We start from the raw sequence: 17,487 nt of genomic DNA, 5'->3' as shown, positions 1-17,487 counted from the left end.
TTTTAGCAAAATAAACATATAACCAGCCATGTATTTTTGCTGAATACAACATTTGTGTGTGAGTATTTCTAGTGTGTGCGTGTGGGTGGGAGGCCATACTGGAGTATGTGACTGTATATATATGATACTTACTACAGAGCTGCCAACCCTCATTCCTTCAGAATGAGGTGCTTCAATTTATTGTCTCAATTTCAATCTGCCTGAGGCCTAAAATAAAGAGAGTTGCAATTGATTTCAGTTGGATATTTAGAAACTCATTCAGATTCTTTCTGAGTCAATTAGATGATCACAACTTGGCAGCTCAGTAAATTTCCTGCTGGGAACTAGATTGCAAGAGAAGGGGGAAAAAAAACAAATAAAGATATTATGTGCAATTGTCCATCAAGAATCAAGCTTTGTAGATGCAACCATAATTGAAACACCTGTTCTCATAGTTGCTGGTCCCATTTTGAGTACAAAGATGAGGAAATTATCCCATGCTATATCTATGACATAATAAGAAATGCACATTTGGCGTTTATCTCCATTTCTGACATGGGATTCCCAACATTCCATGTAATTCTAAGATTGATAGCACTGCTAAAATAATGTCATAGCCTTTTATCTTACTCTTGACTTCCTGACACAAGAGTTTCTGAGGCCTGGGAGAGCTATGTGGTGAAGAGTATCCTATGCTGTTAGAGGAAGAGCAATACATGAGTAGCCATCTGAAACCTTTAGACATGCTTCACCTCTGGGAAAGGATGAAGAACTAGAAACTAACCTGATCATCCATGGCCAGTGATATAATCGAACATGTCTTCCTAATGAATCTCTCTAAGAACTTCTAATTTGATGAGCACATCCACTGGCCTTTAGGGTGGCACATCCTAATTCCACAAAGAAAGCAAGCAAAAGTTCCTGTGCTTAAACACGTACAGAACTTCTGCCGTGTGTCTGTTTTGTTTCTCTTTATCCTTTTTCATATCTTTTATAATTAGCCAGGAAGTTAAGTAAAGATTCCGCTGCATTTGGGAGACACTGAAACAAAGTATCAAGCTTCAATAGGAGGCTGTAAAAATCTCTGATTCATAACAGTTCAATAACTTTTCTTTGGTCCTGGACTTAATGCCTGTGGAGCTTCTTTACCTAAAGGGTCTGCAATTCCTCTAAGTAACGAGTATCGGAATGGAACTGAAGGAAAAGCAGTTGATGTCTGAAGAGTTGGCAAACTGGTTGATGAGGGAAAAAAACCCTAATATTTAATATCAGATATGTTGACAGTAAGTAAAAGATTGTTAGGATATTCCTAAACAGCTGATGAACTGCAAAAAAGTGTAATCCATAAAAATATAGTGTATGAGAGAAAACAGTAAACAGACTGAGGGGGCTGGTGCATTACCTTTGCTGTAGGCAACACAGGCAATCGAGACTGAGTTGTCTATCTAGAAAAGCTTGTCCAAGAAGGAAAAACTTACAATGAGGGGAAAACATGTGTATGCTAGTTTTCACATTAGCCTTACATTATCAGGGAGAGTATGAAAGCAAGGGAGGCTTACCATTTCTTTCTTTTTTTTTTTAAATTAGATATTTTCTTTATATACATTTCAAATTTCAAATACTATCCCAAAAGTTCCCTATACCCTCCCCCTGCCCTACTCCCCTACCCACACACTCCTGCTTCTTGACCCTGGCATTCCCCTGTACTGGGGCATATAAAGTTTGCAATACCAAGTGGCCTCTCTTCCCAATGATGGCCAACTAGGCCATCTTCTGCTACATATGCTGACTAGGCCATCTTCTGCTACATATGCTGACTAGGCCATCTTCTGCTACATATGCAGCTAGAGACATGAGTGCGGGGGTACAGGTTAGTTCATATTGTTGTTCCATGTATAGGGTTGTAGACCCCTTCAGCTCCTTGGGTGCTTTCTCTAGCTTCTCCATTGGGGGCCCTGTGTTCCATCTTATAGATGACTGTGAGCATCCACTTCTGTATTTGCCAGGCACTGGCATAGCCTCAGAGGAGACAGCTATACCAGGGTCCCTTCATCAAAATCTTGGCTTGCCATTTCTTAAAGCCAAATAATCAAAGGAAAATAGTAGAAGTCAGACATATCTGTGTTAAAGAGCTCCTCCTGGAATCCTAAAACTTGGAAGAATCAGATATTGAGGAAAGATAGTGTATGTGTTAACACACACACTTATGTATGTATGTATGTACGCATGTGTATGTATGTATGTGTGTGTGTGAATGAAGGTACATATGTATGTATGCATCAGATCCTTACTACCAAGGAAGTGATGAAGCCCATGATTCAGCATGTCAACGGGAGCCTCAATAATGACTAAATGCAGTCAACTATGATAATTAGAGAATATTTGCCCCTTAAACTCCTTGAATTTAGGAGAATTTTAAAGAAGAAATGAAAGTGCATTTCTGCTCGTCTGATAGACTGGCTCATCTATCTATGGTACATGGTATCAAATGGGATGAGTCTGTTACTTTAGATAAGAGTACAATTTTTCAACCCTTCTTAAGAACAAAGCTGTGTAACCCAAGGCAAAACAAGAAACATCAAACTTGAGAAATAGTCCCATAGAAATTATTAGGAACATTTTGTTATTGTCAGCTGAGATCCCCAAGAACATCAAGCATGAGAAGACAATAGAGGAAAGGCAGGCATCTATGAGAAAATCGATTATGAAACAGGCAGGGTATCAAGTGTGTTCACTAGCCAGATAAGGCTGTCTTCACAGGAGACGTTCTTTTAATGAAAAAGGTTGATTCAGGAAAAATAACAGTGCTAGTATAGGACTTTACTGCCTTGCTGGTTAGTTTTGGTCAACTTAACACAAACTACCTACTTGGGAAGAAGAAATCTCAATTGAAAAGATGCCCCCATCAGAATGGGCTGTGAAAATACCCGTGAGATGGTTTCTAAGTAATGGGTGACATGGCAACCCACCTTGGGTGATACCACTCATAGGCAGGTAGTTCCAGGTTCTATGAGAAAGCAGGCTGAGAAAGCCAAGAAGGGCCAGCCAGCAAGCAGCCCTCCTCCTTGTCTCTGCTTCAGTTGCTTCCTTGGCTGCCCTAAGTAGTGGACCTATACACAGAAATTAACTCTTTCTGTACCATGTTGTTTTAGCTAGAGTTTAATCATAGCAACAGAAGTCAAACTAGGCCACCAGCTTTACTAAGCCACACTAAAATGTTTCAAGTGTTGGAACATTTTACATTTTTTATGTTTATACTACGAATGTACAAACTAGAAGAAGAAAACTTATTCACAAAATCATTAATTCCAAGAGCCCAGTTAGGTTATTGTTTATGTAAATAGTGAACACCTAAAACTAGTAGGAAATATTTTCTATGAGAAATAAAGATTTACAAACTACATAGTAAGTCTAAAACAATTTATGATGTCAATGCTCCAAAAAATTTCGTATAGACAGGTATCGAGTGAATGTGCTTGTATGCCAGTAATGTCATATTGGTAGACACTAAAACATTTTATAATTCTTGCAAGTACTAAAGTATTATTTTTTTATATTAAAAGTGTAAAAAACAATTTTTCCCACAGCTCAAAATAGGCTAGGTTTGGCTTGTGGGTCATAGTTGAACAATCTGTTGTCTAATGCAGTAACATTGCTTTATTATACCAACAGAACATTTTGGCTTAACCTCAGAAGTGAAATTCATAGGTCTAAAAGGCCATGAAAGTTATAAAGAAATGGCAATACTTTGTATGCCAGAAAGCAATAAAAATTCCTCTAAACCACATAATTTATTGACTATCCTGTAGCCTGAATCTAAGGAAGGAAATTAATACTTTAATTATTTGACAAGGTCAAAAAGAGATATGTTCAGTCTAATGAAATATTCTAATCAACTAAAAGTCATCCCATTTATGTCTGAAATCAGTATTTGGAATACAGGGTCATGTCACCAATCACAAATTTTCCCCATAGAAACTTAATTATTGACTATTTTATCAACACATCTTATAAAATACTCAATAATTAAGAAGACTAAATCTAAAAACAGTACATAGAAATACATTCTATATAAATATGTAATATACAAATGTACATGTAAGTAAATCAGAAAAAGCTATTTCAAATTTCTTTCTAAACAAGTAGCTCACAAAGACTTAAGATACTCATAAAAAGTACAAGGCATTTTCATAACTTAACCTAATTAATATCCAGTACTACTAAAAGTTTTTAAAATCATGAGATGTAGCAGAAGCCTTTAGTAATGTAAAAATTAAAATGCTTTTGATAGAAATCTTTAATGTGTAAAATCATCTTTGCTCTTAACTAACAGATGTAAAAGTGGCACGTTTTCCTCCTAACACGGGAGGGACAGTAGGCAGGAAAAGGAAAGCCTCTACAGTAACTACAAAGGGACCAGATGCCCAGTGCTCATGATCTAGGAAGCTTTCCTCATTCCGATGCTAGCTCAGATGGCTGTGTCCTGAGGAGGAGAGGCTAAACAATTAATTATATCATGAGTTGCTTTTGCTAGAGGATATTCTAATGTCATTGTATCAGACATGTTTACTTGTGTTCATGCCCCTTTTTAAACATATCTAGTGTACGTAGGCATTTTACATTTCATCTGCAGACTAAAAAATGGAGGTTGCTTTCTTTAGTGGGATTAGGAAGAAATAAAAAGCATGTCAGAGTTAGAGTCCCTCTTCCCCTGCTGGACATTGATCTTCTATCTCAGAATATCTGGTTCTCAGCCCTTCACACTCTGACTGCTGTGTAATCTCTTTGTCTTTTAGTTAGTTTTTTAGTTTTAGATATGGGTTTATCTATAGTGTTGATTTTTCTTATAGTACAAACTATTTCATTGATTTTTTTTGACTTTTCTATTTTATTGAGTTCAACTCTTAGTTTGATTATTTCCTGCCATCTATTAGTCTTGGATATGCTTTCTTCTTTTCGTTCTAGAGCTTTCAGTTGTGCTGTTATTAGTATGAAATCTCTCCATTAATTCCTTTTACAAGGGCACTTACTGAACTTTTTTCTTGTCATTGCTTTCACCATGTGACATCAAGTATTAGTATGCTGTGTATTCATTTTCACAGAGTTCTAGAAAGTCTTTATTCTTTTTCTTTAGTTTTGTCTTGACCCAGTGCTCATTTATTAGAAATTTGTTCAGTTTCCATGAGTCTGTAGGTTTTCTGTTGTTTCTGGTTTTAAACACTGTAGACTGATACAATGCCAGGAGTTATTTCAAATGTTGGTTTGTTTCTTTCTGTTGAGACTTGCTTTGTGACTGAGTATAAGGCCAGTTCTGGAGAAAGTTCTCTGTGGTGCTGAGAAGAAGGAAATGTTCTTTTGAATTTGGATGAAGTATTATGTAAATATCTATTAGGCCCATTTGGTTTACAACTTCTGTTAGCTCCATTGTTTCTCTGTTTAGATTTTCTCCAGATGACCATTCCATTGGTGAGAGGAGAGAACTGAAGCTTCTCACTAACGATGTGTGAGGTTCAGTGTGTGACTTAAGCTTTAATATCGCTTCTATTACAAGTGTGAGTGCCCCTGCATGAAGGTATTTCTTTTAAGAATTGAAAGACTATCATGGTAGATTTTTCCTTTGATGAGTAGATGTTTAGGTCTGCCCCTACTCTTATCATAGCTGTAGCCATTTTGTTCCATGATTTCCAGCAATTTCATATTGTTGCTGTAATATGCTTGCCAATCATTGACACAGAAAAATAACTTGACTCAGAAAGGTCATACTGCCCACATATCCTGTTATGTTCTGTATGATGTTTGTTAATCAGAAGAAGTTCCACAAATCTTTATGCAGGACCCATCAAATTAATAAAGGTATTTATTAATGGTATTTATTATGTGGACTGTTATGTCTAAAATGACTTGAATCACAGCTGACTACTGCCCAGTAGTGCACTTCCTGCACTTGTATATGAACTCACTGTGGTTTTGGCAGTTTTAGCCTTTCTATATTGAAAGAAAAAGATGTTTGGGCCCATAGCCTCAGCCTTGAATCATGAACTATGGCCCTGATCGATCAATCTTTTTTTGTTTGTTTTGGTTTTTGGTTTTTCGAGACAGGGTTTCTCTGTGTAGCCTTGGCTGTCCTGGAACTCACTCTGTAGACCAGGCTGGCCTCAAACTCAGAAATCTGCCTGCCTCTGCCTCCCAAGTGCTGGGATTAAAGGCGTGCGCCACCACGCCCGGCTCTGATCGATCAGTCTTATGGTGTGAGTTTAATAAACCATCCCTGTTTGATTGAAATTGGTGTTCATATGGTTTGTGGGGTCACTCCTGGACCCAGACAGTATGAAATGTTCTTCCCTATCTATTTTGATTAATTTGCTTTGAAGTCTATTTTGTTAGATATTAGAATCACTACACCAGCTTGTTTCTTAGGGTCATTTGCTTAGAAAATTGTTTTCTAACCGTTTATTCTGAGGTAATATCTATCTTCGATATCAGGTTTGATTTTTGTATGCAACAGAAGGATGGATTGTTTTCAAATCTGTTCTGTTACATTCAGAAAATGTATCCTATACATTTTCACTGGGAAATTGATTCCATTGATATTGAGAGACATAAATGGCAATGCTTGTTAACTCCATTTTGTTTTTGCTATTGGTGGTAGTTAGGCGGTGTGCTTCACTTTTTGTTTGGTTTTGCTGGTGTAGGATTATGTATTTCCTGTGTTTTCATGGAGGCAGTTAACCTACTTGAGCTGGAGTTTTCTTTCGGATAGGTATTGTTTAAATCTTACTTTATCATGGAATAGCTTGTTTTTTCCATCTATGGTGATTGAAAGTTTTGGTAGATATAATCATCTGGGCTGGCATCTGACGTATCTTAGAGTCTGCCTTTTAGAATCAGCAGTAATTGTCATACATCTGCCTTTTTAGATTGCTTGATCTTTTCCCTTGCAGTTCTTATTATTCTTTCCTTGTTCTATGTGTTTAGTGTTTTACTATGTGGTGGGAGGATTTCTTTTCTGGCCTAATCCATGTAGTGTTCTGCATGCTTCTTGTATCTTTAAAGGCATCTGCATCTTTAGGCTAGAAAAGTTTTCCTCTATAATTTTGTTGAAAGTATTTTTTTAGGGGGTTTTGAGCTGTAATCCTTCTCCTCCTTCTATTCATGTTATTTGTTTGGTCTTTGTGTGTGTGTGTGTGTGTGTGTGTGTGTGTGTGTGTGTGTCCCAAGTAAGTTTCCTGGATGTTTTATATCAGAAGATTTCTAAATTTAACATTTTCCTTGACAGATTTATCTATTTCTTCTATTGTATCTTCAATACCCAAGTTTCTGTCTTCCATCTTTTTCATCTATAGTTGATGCTTGTGTCTGTAGGTCCAGTTCACTTACCTAGACTTTTCATTCCCAGAATTCCCTCGGTTTGTGTTTTCTTCATTGCTTCTATTCCCATTTTCAGGTCTTGAACAGTTTTATTTCTTTCCCTCAACTGTTTGATTTTTCTTGGTTTCCTTTAAGGGATTTATCTATTTTCTATTTATGGATGTCTATTGTCTTCATAAATGTGGTTTTATGGTCTTTTAAGCTTCAGCCTCACTGGAATATTCAGGTCTTGCTGTCATAGGATAGCTGGGCTCTGGTGGTACCATTGCCTGGCTATTGTTCATTTTGCTCGTATACTGACTTTTACGCATCTGAGTTTAGAATAATTATAGGTCTAGGTGCCAATTTCTGAATTTGTCTTTGTTGCCTATGTCTCTTATTCCTTGCCTTCTCTTCCTTCTCTGTTCTTCTGGCAGGTATGGCCTGTGGTTGAACATAGGGTCTCCACCAAGTTGGAGGCTAGACTTCTGGTGGCCAAAATACCTGTGGTAAAGCAGGGGTCACTGCCCATGTTGGTTTGAACATGGTGACAAGGATGGTTGTAGGATTGAGGATAGAGTGGAGGGAAGTGAGAGAGTCAGGAGGTCTACTTTGAGTTCTGGCAGGGTTGAGACTTCTGGGAGAGCAGAGATTATCAGCCCAAGCCTAAGTTGGAGATTTTTAAAACAAGAAAAATCTTGGTTTGGAGATTTAGAGATTTTAGAGAAAGAGGGATCTAAAGAATAACTCCTGAAAACTTTGAAAAATTATAGGCATATCATTTAAGATTCTAGTTGGGGGAAAGTGGCATATGAAAATTGAGGTGAAAAAAATAAAATAGAAGAAAAGGGAAGGGAAGGGAAGGGAAGGGAAGGAAAGGGAAGGGAAGGGAAGGGAAGGGAAGGAAAAGAAGAGAAGAGAAGAGAAGAGAAGAGAAGAGAAGAGAAGAGAAGAGAAGAGAAGAGAAGAGAAGAGAAGAGAAGAGAAGAGAAGAGAAGAGAAAAGAAAATTGGGGTATGAATAACATTAGGTAAAGAGACTCACCATTGTAGTGTGAGAAGGGCTTAGGAAAAGAAACAAAGGATGTGAAACATTTCTGACTAACATACTCTCTTATAAGCTCCAGGCCAGAGGGGTCAGAATAATAGCACTAAAACCTAGAAGGAATAATATCATAGTATAAGAGATATGCTAAATTTGCTAAATTTATCAACAGAAAGATATAAGCACAAAGCGACCTAGCAAGGAGAACTCAAGAGTGTTGACATCTCTCTCAGAGCCCTCTTATCTATTCTTCTAGAACTTTCTCTCTAACAAAGCTTACAAAAAGTAAATACGAAGAGAGTTTTCTGCAGGTCAGTATCAAGTGGCAAATGGAAATACTGAAGGTATGATGGGATGGCTTACGCTTACCAAATCCAAGGGAAAGTGTCAGAGCAAAAGCAAAAAAAAAAAAAAAAAAAAAAAAGATTTATGTGTTTATACAGAATATGATAAACAATTTGAAATATAAATATAATATTTTACACATACATAGCTCAAGTTATCACATTTATAATTCCAATTCTCCTTCCATTAAACCCATTCACATTTATTAAAATCAATCTGACCAAAAGGATAAAACATTTGATAGTATAACTTCTTAGAAAGGGAATTGAAAAATTAAAAATTAAAAACAAACAAAACAACAACAACAAAAACATAGTGTCACAGCTGATAAAGAAAACTACTACAGAGCAAAAAAACCCAACATTTTGAAAACAGTTGAGAAAATAACAAGAAAAACAAAACTGAAGACCATCACTTTTAGTGAGAAGTATGCTTTAGACCTGTATTAATAAAATCCAAACTGTATTATATATCTATGTTTTTGGCTTTCAAATAACTCCTTCTCCTCTGCCCCAAATTGTGTATATTGTTTCATAAGTAAAACAGAAGTCCAAAACAAGCAATATTGTGCTGTAATTTAAATATCACAGTTTTTTTTTAAAGATTTATTTATTTATTATATGTAAGTACACTGTAGCTGTCTTCAGACACTCCAGAAGAGGGCGCCAGATCTCGTTACAGATGGTTGTGAGCCACCATGTGGTTGCTGGGAATTGAACTCTGGACCTTTGGAAGAACAGTCGGGTGCTCTTACCCACTGAGCCATCTCACCAGCCCAATATCACAGTTTTTTTTTTGTTTTTTTGTTTTTTTTTTTTTGGTTTTTCGAGACAGGGTTTCTCTGTATAGCCCGGGCTGTCCTGGAACTCACTTTGTAGACCAGGCTGGCCTCGAACTCAGAAATCCGCCTGCCTCTGCCTCCCGAGTGCTGGGATTAAAGGCGTGCGCCACCACGCCCGGCTCCACTTTCTTAGAATCTGTACTTCGTAGGTGAGCACAAAGCAGGCTCAAGAAAAATATCAAATTTTGCTGAGTTTATTATACAAGTTAAATTAGCTACAGGAATGGTAAACAATGCTTTAGTAAACTTAACAGTAAGGAACAAATAAGATGAAGCACAGAGTAGAACCAACAGCTTCTTTTCTGAGCTAGAACATCTGCTCACACTGGTCTGATTATTTTGCCTATCTCATCTTGTCAACAGTCAATGAGTGACTATTACCCTTTTCAGTAAACCAGATGCTAACTGATGTCAGAGGATAATGGAAAAAGTCCAGCAGTGTATAGCATTGCCTCCTTTGAGAAGTAATTTAGCATAAATAGCAGAGCTCCTATAGCTTCAGGGTTTTCCCCAGCCTAGGTCTGTATCCAAGGCAGTCATATACAATGACTGAATGGGGCATTATTAGTTCTTATAAAATAATGTTTGTAGTTAAATAGGAGAGACATTGGACTTACAGTTGCTTTCCAGTTGAAAGATACCAGCAAATTCATGATGGTGTCTAACATGAAATAGTCTGCAGTATTTAAGCAATAAAGTAAATGTCTTTGGTTTAAAAAGTAAGTAAAGAAAAGAACATCTCTTAGTCAAGTAAGTGAAGGCATGGCCAATTGGTTAAGTACTGAGCCTAAGGCTTATGATGCTTTTAGGGATCGAAGATATTTATCTTCCTTTATTTAATTAAAAGGTCATATGGAAACCTTCTACTTTAGAAGCTTCCTAAAATATACCTGTATACACAGATAAAAGGAGTTAAATTGAGTTTATATAACAGAGTAACAAAGCCCCTTCTAGAGGCTAACAAAAAGTTAAACCTCAGGAATGAGATATTTTGGAATTGTTAACCAAAGATCCATAAACATTATAAAATATTTGTTGACAATTCTCTTGGTTACACTAAAAAAAACCTGACACTAGGACAATATCATTGGAGATAACATACTTAACTAATAAAACAAGGAAAAATCAAGCAGGTACTTCTGGTACTTCTTCATCACTACTAGTAAGTTTTGTGGTATTGGAAGTTGGTGTTACACAGCCAACTGGAGAGAAAAAAACAATCAGTCTTTCCCAGGTATAGACACTGCAATCTACAGTAATGACTGGCCTAGCAAGATATACACAATGGTATAACATTGGCACAAATATTGTGGGAGTTACCAACCACTTTCTGATGTGATTTAAACCATATTCTACAAGGTAAAACTTATACCTAGAACCACTATTGCACTGAAAGCCTGTGGCTGGACTGATCATAGACCTTAAAAGAGAGCCTACTACTTTTTTGTTATTTTTTTAAAATATTTTTAATTAGGTATTTTCCTCAATTACATTTCCAATGCTATCCCAAAAGTCCCCCATCCCCCCCCCCAATCCCCTACCCACCCATTCCCACTTTTTGGCCCTGGTGCTCCCCTGTACTGGGGCATATAAAGTTTGCATGTCCAATGGGCCTCTCTTTCCAGTGATGGTCGACTAGGCCATCTTTTGATACATATTCAGCTAGAGTCAAGAGCTCTGGGGTACTGGTTAGTTCATAATGTTGTTGCACCTACAGGGTTGCAGATCTCTTTAGCTCCTTGGATACTTTCTCTAGCTCCTTCATTGGGGGCCCTATGATCCAGAGCCTACTACTTTTATTCTGCTAAATGGACATAGAATTAACTCAACTCCTAATGGCTTATCATGATATCTACAGATTAAGGTATCTTTAAACTTTCATCAGAAAAGCATTAGAGTAGTTTTAGAGACCCAAAACTGGCCAAGGTAAAGAGAATAGGAGACTGCAGAATATACAGCCCCAAGTGGAACATATTTACCACACTTTCTCCTCCAAAGCCCTAGGAATCATTGCAGAAAAGAGGGTATAAAGAAGATAGAACCAAGCCAGGCATGGCGATTCACGCTTTTAATACCAGCACTAGGGAGGTGGATTTCTGAGTTTGAGTCAAGCCTGGTCTACAAAGTGAGTTCCAGGACAGCCAGGGCTATTCAGAGAAACCCTGTCTCAAAAAAACAAAACAAAAGGAGGAGGAGGAGGAGGAGGAGGAGGAGGAGGAGGAGGAGGAGGAGAAGGAGAAGGAGAAGGAGAAGGAGAAGGAGAAGGAGAAGGAGAAGGAGAAGGAGAAGGAGAAGGAGAAGGAGAAGGAGAAGGAGAAGGAGAAGAAAGAAGAAGAAGAAGAAGAAGAAGAAGAAGAAGAAGAAGAAGAAGAAGAAGAAGAAGAAGAAGAAGAAGAAGAAGAAGAAGAAGGTGGTGGTGGTGGTAGAACCAGAAGTGGTAGACATCTACAAGGGGTCTTTATGGGAAATAAAGGCAACACAGAATTGAGTGAGAATAGAACGAAATGGATCTCAGAAGAGTTGATGTACATGGATGGTGATGATAAAAATCATTGTATGAAATTCTCAAAGAACTAATGAAAAATGTATTAAAATTAAAAAATTAATATAATAATATAATTATGAGTGTAGATTGCATACTATAGCTATATACTTCATAATGTGTGTGCACACAAACACTAAGAGAGAGAGAGAGAGAGAGAGAGAGAGAGAGAGAGAAACTGAAATATGAACAAAATTTCTTAGAAAAACCTTCTGCAAGGCTGATGAACTAACTAGAATTTCAATAATTGTGGAGACTTTGGATTAGTTAAATTATTTGGGGCCATCTTTAGCCCTCTTAATGGCCATTTATTGTCATCCTTTGTATACAAGCTAATGTCCTTTGGAATATGCTGAAGCATTTAATTCCTACCAATTAAAACGCTAAGAGTACCATCAGACATGATCTTAGGTCTACATCAGAAATTTTTTCTTCTGGTTTAACCTGCCTACCTGATGTTCTTCTCATCAATGAATTTTAAAAGTGTCTTGATTTGTGCCTTGTTGTTGTTGCTCTGTTACTCTGAAAATTCCATAAAACCACTTCCACATTGCAACATGACATCTATGTTCTTATATGATGGTCATTCACATTTAAATCCAAAATAAACTAACTCTTATCCTCTTTGCAGTGAAAGTTGTTTTGTTTCGGTTTGGTTTTTCTTTGCAAACCAAAGAAAGATTCCAATGAAGAAAACATGCCTATGACCCATATTTCTCTCCATTAGAAGTAGTGGGTTAAGAACTTAAATACATGGTGTAACAAGACACAGAACCAAGTAACCACCATCCACAGAGAGATTATCAACAAAATGGAAATGCTAATGCTCACATGTCTGTGCATATTGACAAAAAAAAAAAGTCAGAGAAAGTCCAAAACCAGGGATATTTTCACCCATAGACTGGTTTCTAAAACTTAGGGAAAATAACTCCTCAAAATCTCTGGAACACAAAGTGAGGATTTGGCTGGAAATTGCACCCAAGACATATTTAAGGACAAATATATTTCTCACTGAAAGATTGACATAAATTTTAAACTTACTCCCTAACAGGTTTCTGGAAATGAGAACATAACAGGTAGAGAGCATTGCAGTATTAGCCTCATCAACCACAAAGCTATCAGATAAAGATACCTCCTGTGCTCTTCATCTGAGAGGAAAAGGTGTCCTGACTACTCTGAAACATGCTAAGGAGAAACACAATTCCTCTAGATAGTATCACTTTTCCCAGCCTAGGCCAGAAGCCCTGTAGGGGAAATGAGGATATGAACAGTCACTCAAGCCAAAAATGATCACTTTACACCAAACACCCATACCAAAGGCTAGACTGGGAATATTCAAAACAATTTCCAGCAACTGGATGTCCTTTTGAATAGGACCCCGGAAACCTAAATGCAGAGATTGGAAAATACATGCTATTCAAAGGAAAGTGTGTCCTTCACATACTTCATGCCTCTGTAGATCGATTTCTGTTGCCATGTATAATTTTTCAGGTTAGTTTCATATCAGAGCTATATTTCTGTATGTTTTTTGTTACTGGAATAAGTATATAATTCTAAGATAAGCTTTTTCATGATTTTCTGATTATGATATAAAAAAGAACTAATCTATTGAACATCAAGAGCTTTGTAGGCTTCCATGAGGAAATCGAGTTATTGCTGTGCATAAGTCTGAACTTTCAACTGTCTTACCAGCTAACAGCATCTGACTGCTGGAATCCAGTTGAAATTCCCTTCACATGGTCAGTGCTACAAAAGTAAATACTGTGTGATCTCCAGACAGCAGAATAACAATCTAAGTTGTCAGGGTGGCAGCTCATCTGTCAATAAGGCTTTTGCTCAATGAAAATCCCCTGGTGTAATTAAACATTTTCTAGGGCAGAGCAGAACCATGAGTCATCTGGCTAGAAACAATATCAAAGAGGATGGCAGAGAGGGCCATTTACCAGGGTCTTGTCACTCACAGTAAGCCTATATTTAGAGAAGTTGAAGCTGAAATCTGACCTGTGTTTGATGACAGATCGCTGGGCACAACTGGACTGCTGTGTGCTTGAAATGCAGGGTGGATGGTGTCCCAAATGTAGGGTAGATAGTTTGTCCATGAAGGAATTCAGCCCTCCAACCCCAAGTCATCAGATGCTACCCATTTCAACCTGGAGCTGAACTGCCTCTCATAACTTCAAATCAAATAACAAAACTTCTGCAGTTCTGAGATAAAATTGATCCTGGGTAGTCTATCATTGGACATTATCCAATTCTGGAGCTAGTAGGAAAAAGAGTACTACCACATCACCAAAAACTTCCTGTTGATCATTAAGTACCACCACTTAATGATCATTTAATCTAAAATACTTTTAAATTACATTATAGACAAAGCTGAATAACAAGGAACAATAATGGGCATTCTCTGAATAAAGTAGACAGGAAAAATTCTATCAGTGGATTTGAATCTCCTTAGTATACCAAAAGCACATGAAGTCAAACCTGGCAGGAGCCACATCAATATCATAAAATATAATAAATTTTAGATATGGTGGGTGAGGCAAAATGGCTAAAGCACTGGCTGTAAGTAGAGTGTGTGTGTGTCTCATTGCGGGCATTATAATTGATTAGGTTTCCATTATCCAGATCTATTCCTAAGCTGGTACACCACTCTGGAAATCAGTCTGGCAGTTCCTCAGAAAATTGGACATAGTACTACCTGAGGACGCACTAATACCACTCCAAAGCATATATACCCAAAAGATGTTCCAACATGTAATAAGGACAAATGCTCCACTTATGTTCATAGCAGCCTTGTTTATAATAGCCAGAAGCTGGAAAGAACCCAGATGTCCTTCAACAGAGGAATGGATACAAAATTGTGGTACATTTAAACAATGAAGTACTTACTACTCAGATATTAAAAACAATGAACTCATGAAATTCTTAGGCAAATGGATTTTACTAAAAAATATTATCCTGAGTGAGGTAACCCAGTCACAAAAGAACACACATGATATGCACTCACTGATAAGTGGATATTAGCCCAAAAGTTCAGAATACCCAAGATACAATTCACAGACCACATGAATCTCAAGAAGAAGGAAAACCAAAGTGTGGATGCTTCAATCCTTCTTAGAATGGGGAACAAAATACAGGAGGAAATACAGAGACAAAGTGTGAAGCAGAGACTGAAGGAAAGGCCATCCAGAAACTGCCCCACCTGAGGATCCATCCCATATATAGTCATCAAATGCAGACACTATTGTGGATGCCAAGAAGTGCATGCTGACAGGAGCCTGATATAGCTGTCTCCTGAGAGGTTCTGCCAGAATCTGACAAATACAGAGGTGGATGCTTGCAGCCAACCATTGAACTGAGCACTGGGTCCCCAATGGAGAAGTTAGAGAAAGGACTGAAGGGGCTGAAGGATTTCGCAACCCCATAGAAAGAACAATATCAACCAACCAGACCCCCCCAGAGGTCCCAGGGACTAGACCACCAACCAAAGAGTACACATGGAGGGACCCATGGCTCCAGCTACATATGTAGCAGAGGATGGCCTTGTTGGGCAGCAATGGGATGATGCCCTTGGTATTGTGAAGGCTCGATGCCCCAGTATAGGGGAATGAGAGGGCAAGGAGGCAGGAGTGGGTGAGTGAGAGGCATCATCAGAGAAGCAGGGGAAGGTGGAGGGGATAGAGAGTTTCTGGAGGGGAACCCGGGAAAGGGAATAACTTTTGAAATGTAAATAAATAAAATATCCAATAAAACAAAAAATAAAAAAGAAGTAAAATGATAAAGCCACATTTCTGTGCAAACATTGAGGAGCCAGTTGGCACCAAGAAAATCTTCTGTGTTTGTACTAATCTGACCATGGGATGCCTAGAAGGGCTGGAGGAGGTTGGCAACTATGATTACCATCAAGAAATTGCCAGGTCATCCTATGTGATATTCTGTGCGACAAAGACAGAAATATAAAACATTCCCAGGATATTCAGGCATCTGTGAGTTAGTGAAAGACAGGACAGAAGGCCTTGGTTCTTGACTTTGGCACAGATCTCTTATCCACAATAGCAGTTACTGCAGGGCTGACTTCAGCCATCCTATCAAGGTTTTTGAGCCTATGGCAGCTGCTGCTGTGAAGATTGTGGAGAAAAATGGCATCACTGATAAGATTAATGTCATTAACAAGCATTCCACTGAGGTGACAGTAGGACCAGGCTTTCTTTGTGTAGCTTTGACTACACTAGAACTCACTCTAGAGACCAGGCAGGCCTTGAATTTAGAGATCTGCTGTTTCTGCCTTCCATGTGTGGAGATTAAAGGCATGCTCTACTACTAGCCAGCTTAATTATTTATTATCAATATTTAATAAAATGTGGGGCAAAAGTCATCCTGAGCCCTGCCAGCCACCATGCCATGAAGTACTTGTTAAGGAGAACACCCAGAGGCACACCAACCTGTACACCATGAGGTACCAGTGGGCAGAGAATGCCCAGATGGCAGCAGGAGCCACTGTGATGTGTAATATATGTGGGCCAATGAGAGACAAAAATAAATAAATAAATAAATAAATAAATAAATAAATAAATAAATAAATAGCACACGTGTTTGAGCATCATGAAAAAAGCAGAACTACAGGCATGAGGGTGGAAAGAAAGGCCCGTTGTGATTACGCTGCCCTGCCACCTGAGGCCTTGATGAAACCCCATCCTGGGCTGCCACTGAGGGCCATATCTGGGTCTGAGGCCATGCTACAGCAAGGGTCTGTGTCAATGTCCCTGGCTCCTCTTACTACTAAATACCATGAAGAGGTTCCTGAACTGAGCTGCCACCTGGGACCATATTGCTGTCCAAGGACTGTGCGGAGCTGGCTGTACCGCTCGCTGGTTGTAGCACTCCCAAGAGCTGGCCCCACATCTTGATTTGGCAGCACAGTACAACTGGCTCTGGTAACAGGGGCAAGAGTAAACTGGCCCTGAGAATGTGAGAGTGTGAAAGTTGCTCCCACCCCTCCTCTGCCAAGAGGTAGCATGATCGAGGGAAAAAAAAAAAAAGAAAATATCCATCTATCCATCTTCAGACATGCCTATAGGCCAGTCTTCTGGAGGTGTGGTTCAAATGAGATTCCCTCTTCCTCAATGATCTATCACATGTGCCAAGTTAGACATCTGTTTCAAAACCCTTAAAAAAAAAAATGTCCACCCCTTCACTCTCATCTTCCTGCAGTCAAGAGAACTGGTCCCAAGGTCTTGAGAGTGGTAGAGCTGGCTTGCTAATAGCACTCAGGAGAGTGGTCCCTGCTCCTCACCAGGCAGTACAGTAAAGCTGCCCCTGATGGCTGGTGATGGGGATGTGGACCACTGCCTCGAAGTCATGAAAACTGAAGAGTTGGCCTGACCGTTGC

The sequence above is a fragment of the Mus caroli genome, unplaced genomic scaffold (assembly GCF_978045245.1).
Source record: "Mus caroli unplaced genomic scaffold, Mus_caroli_1 scaffold_2, whole genome shotgun sequence".
In the NCBI taxonomy this organism is placed as follows: Eukaryota; Metazoa; Chordata; class Mammalia; order Rodentia; family Muridae; genus Mus; species Mus caroli.
The sequence above is the reverse complement of the archived record's forward strand: the minus strand, read 5'-3'. Positions refer to the sequence as shown.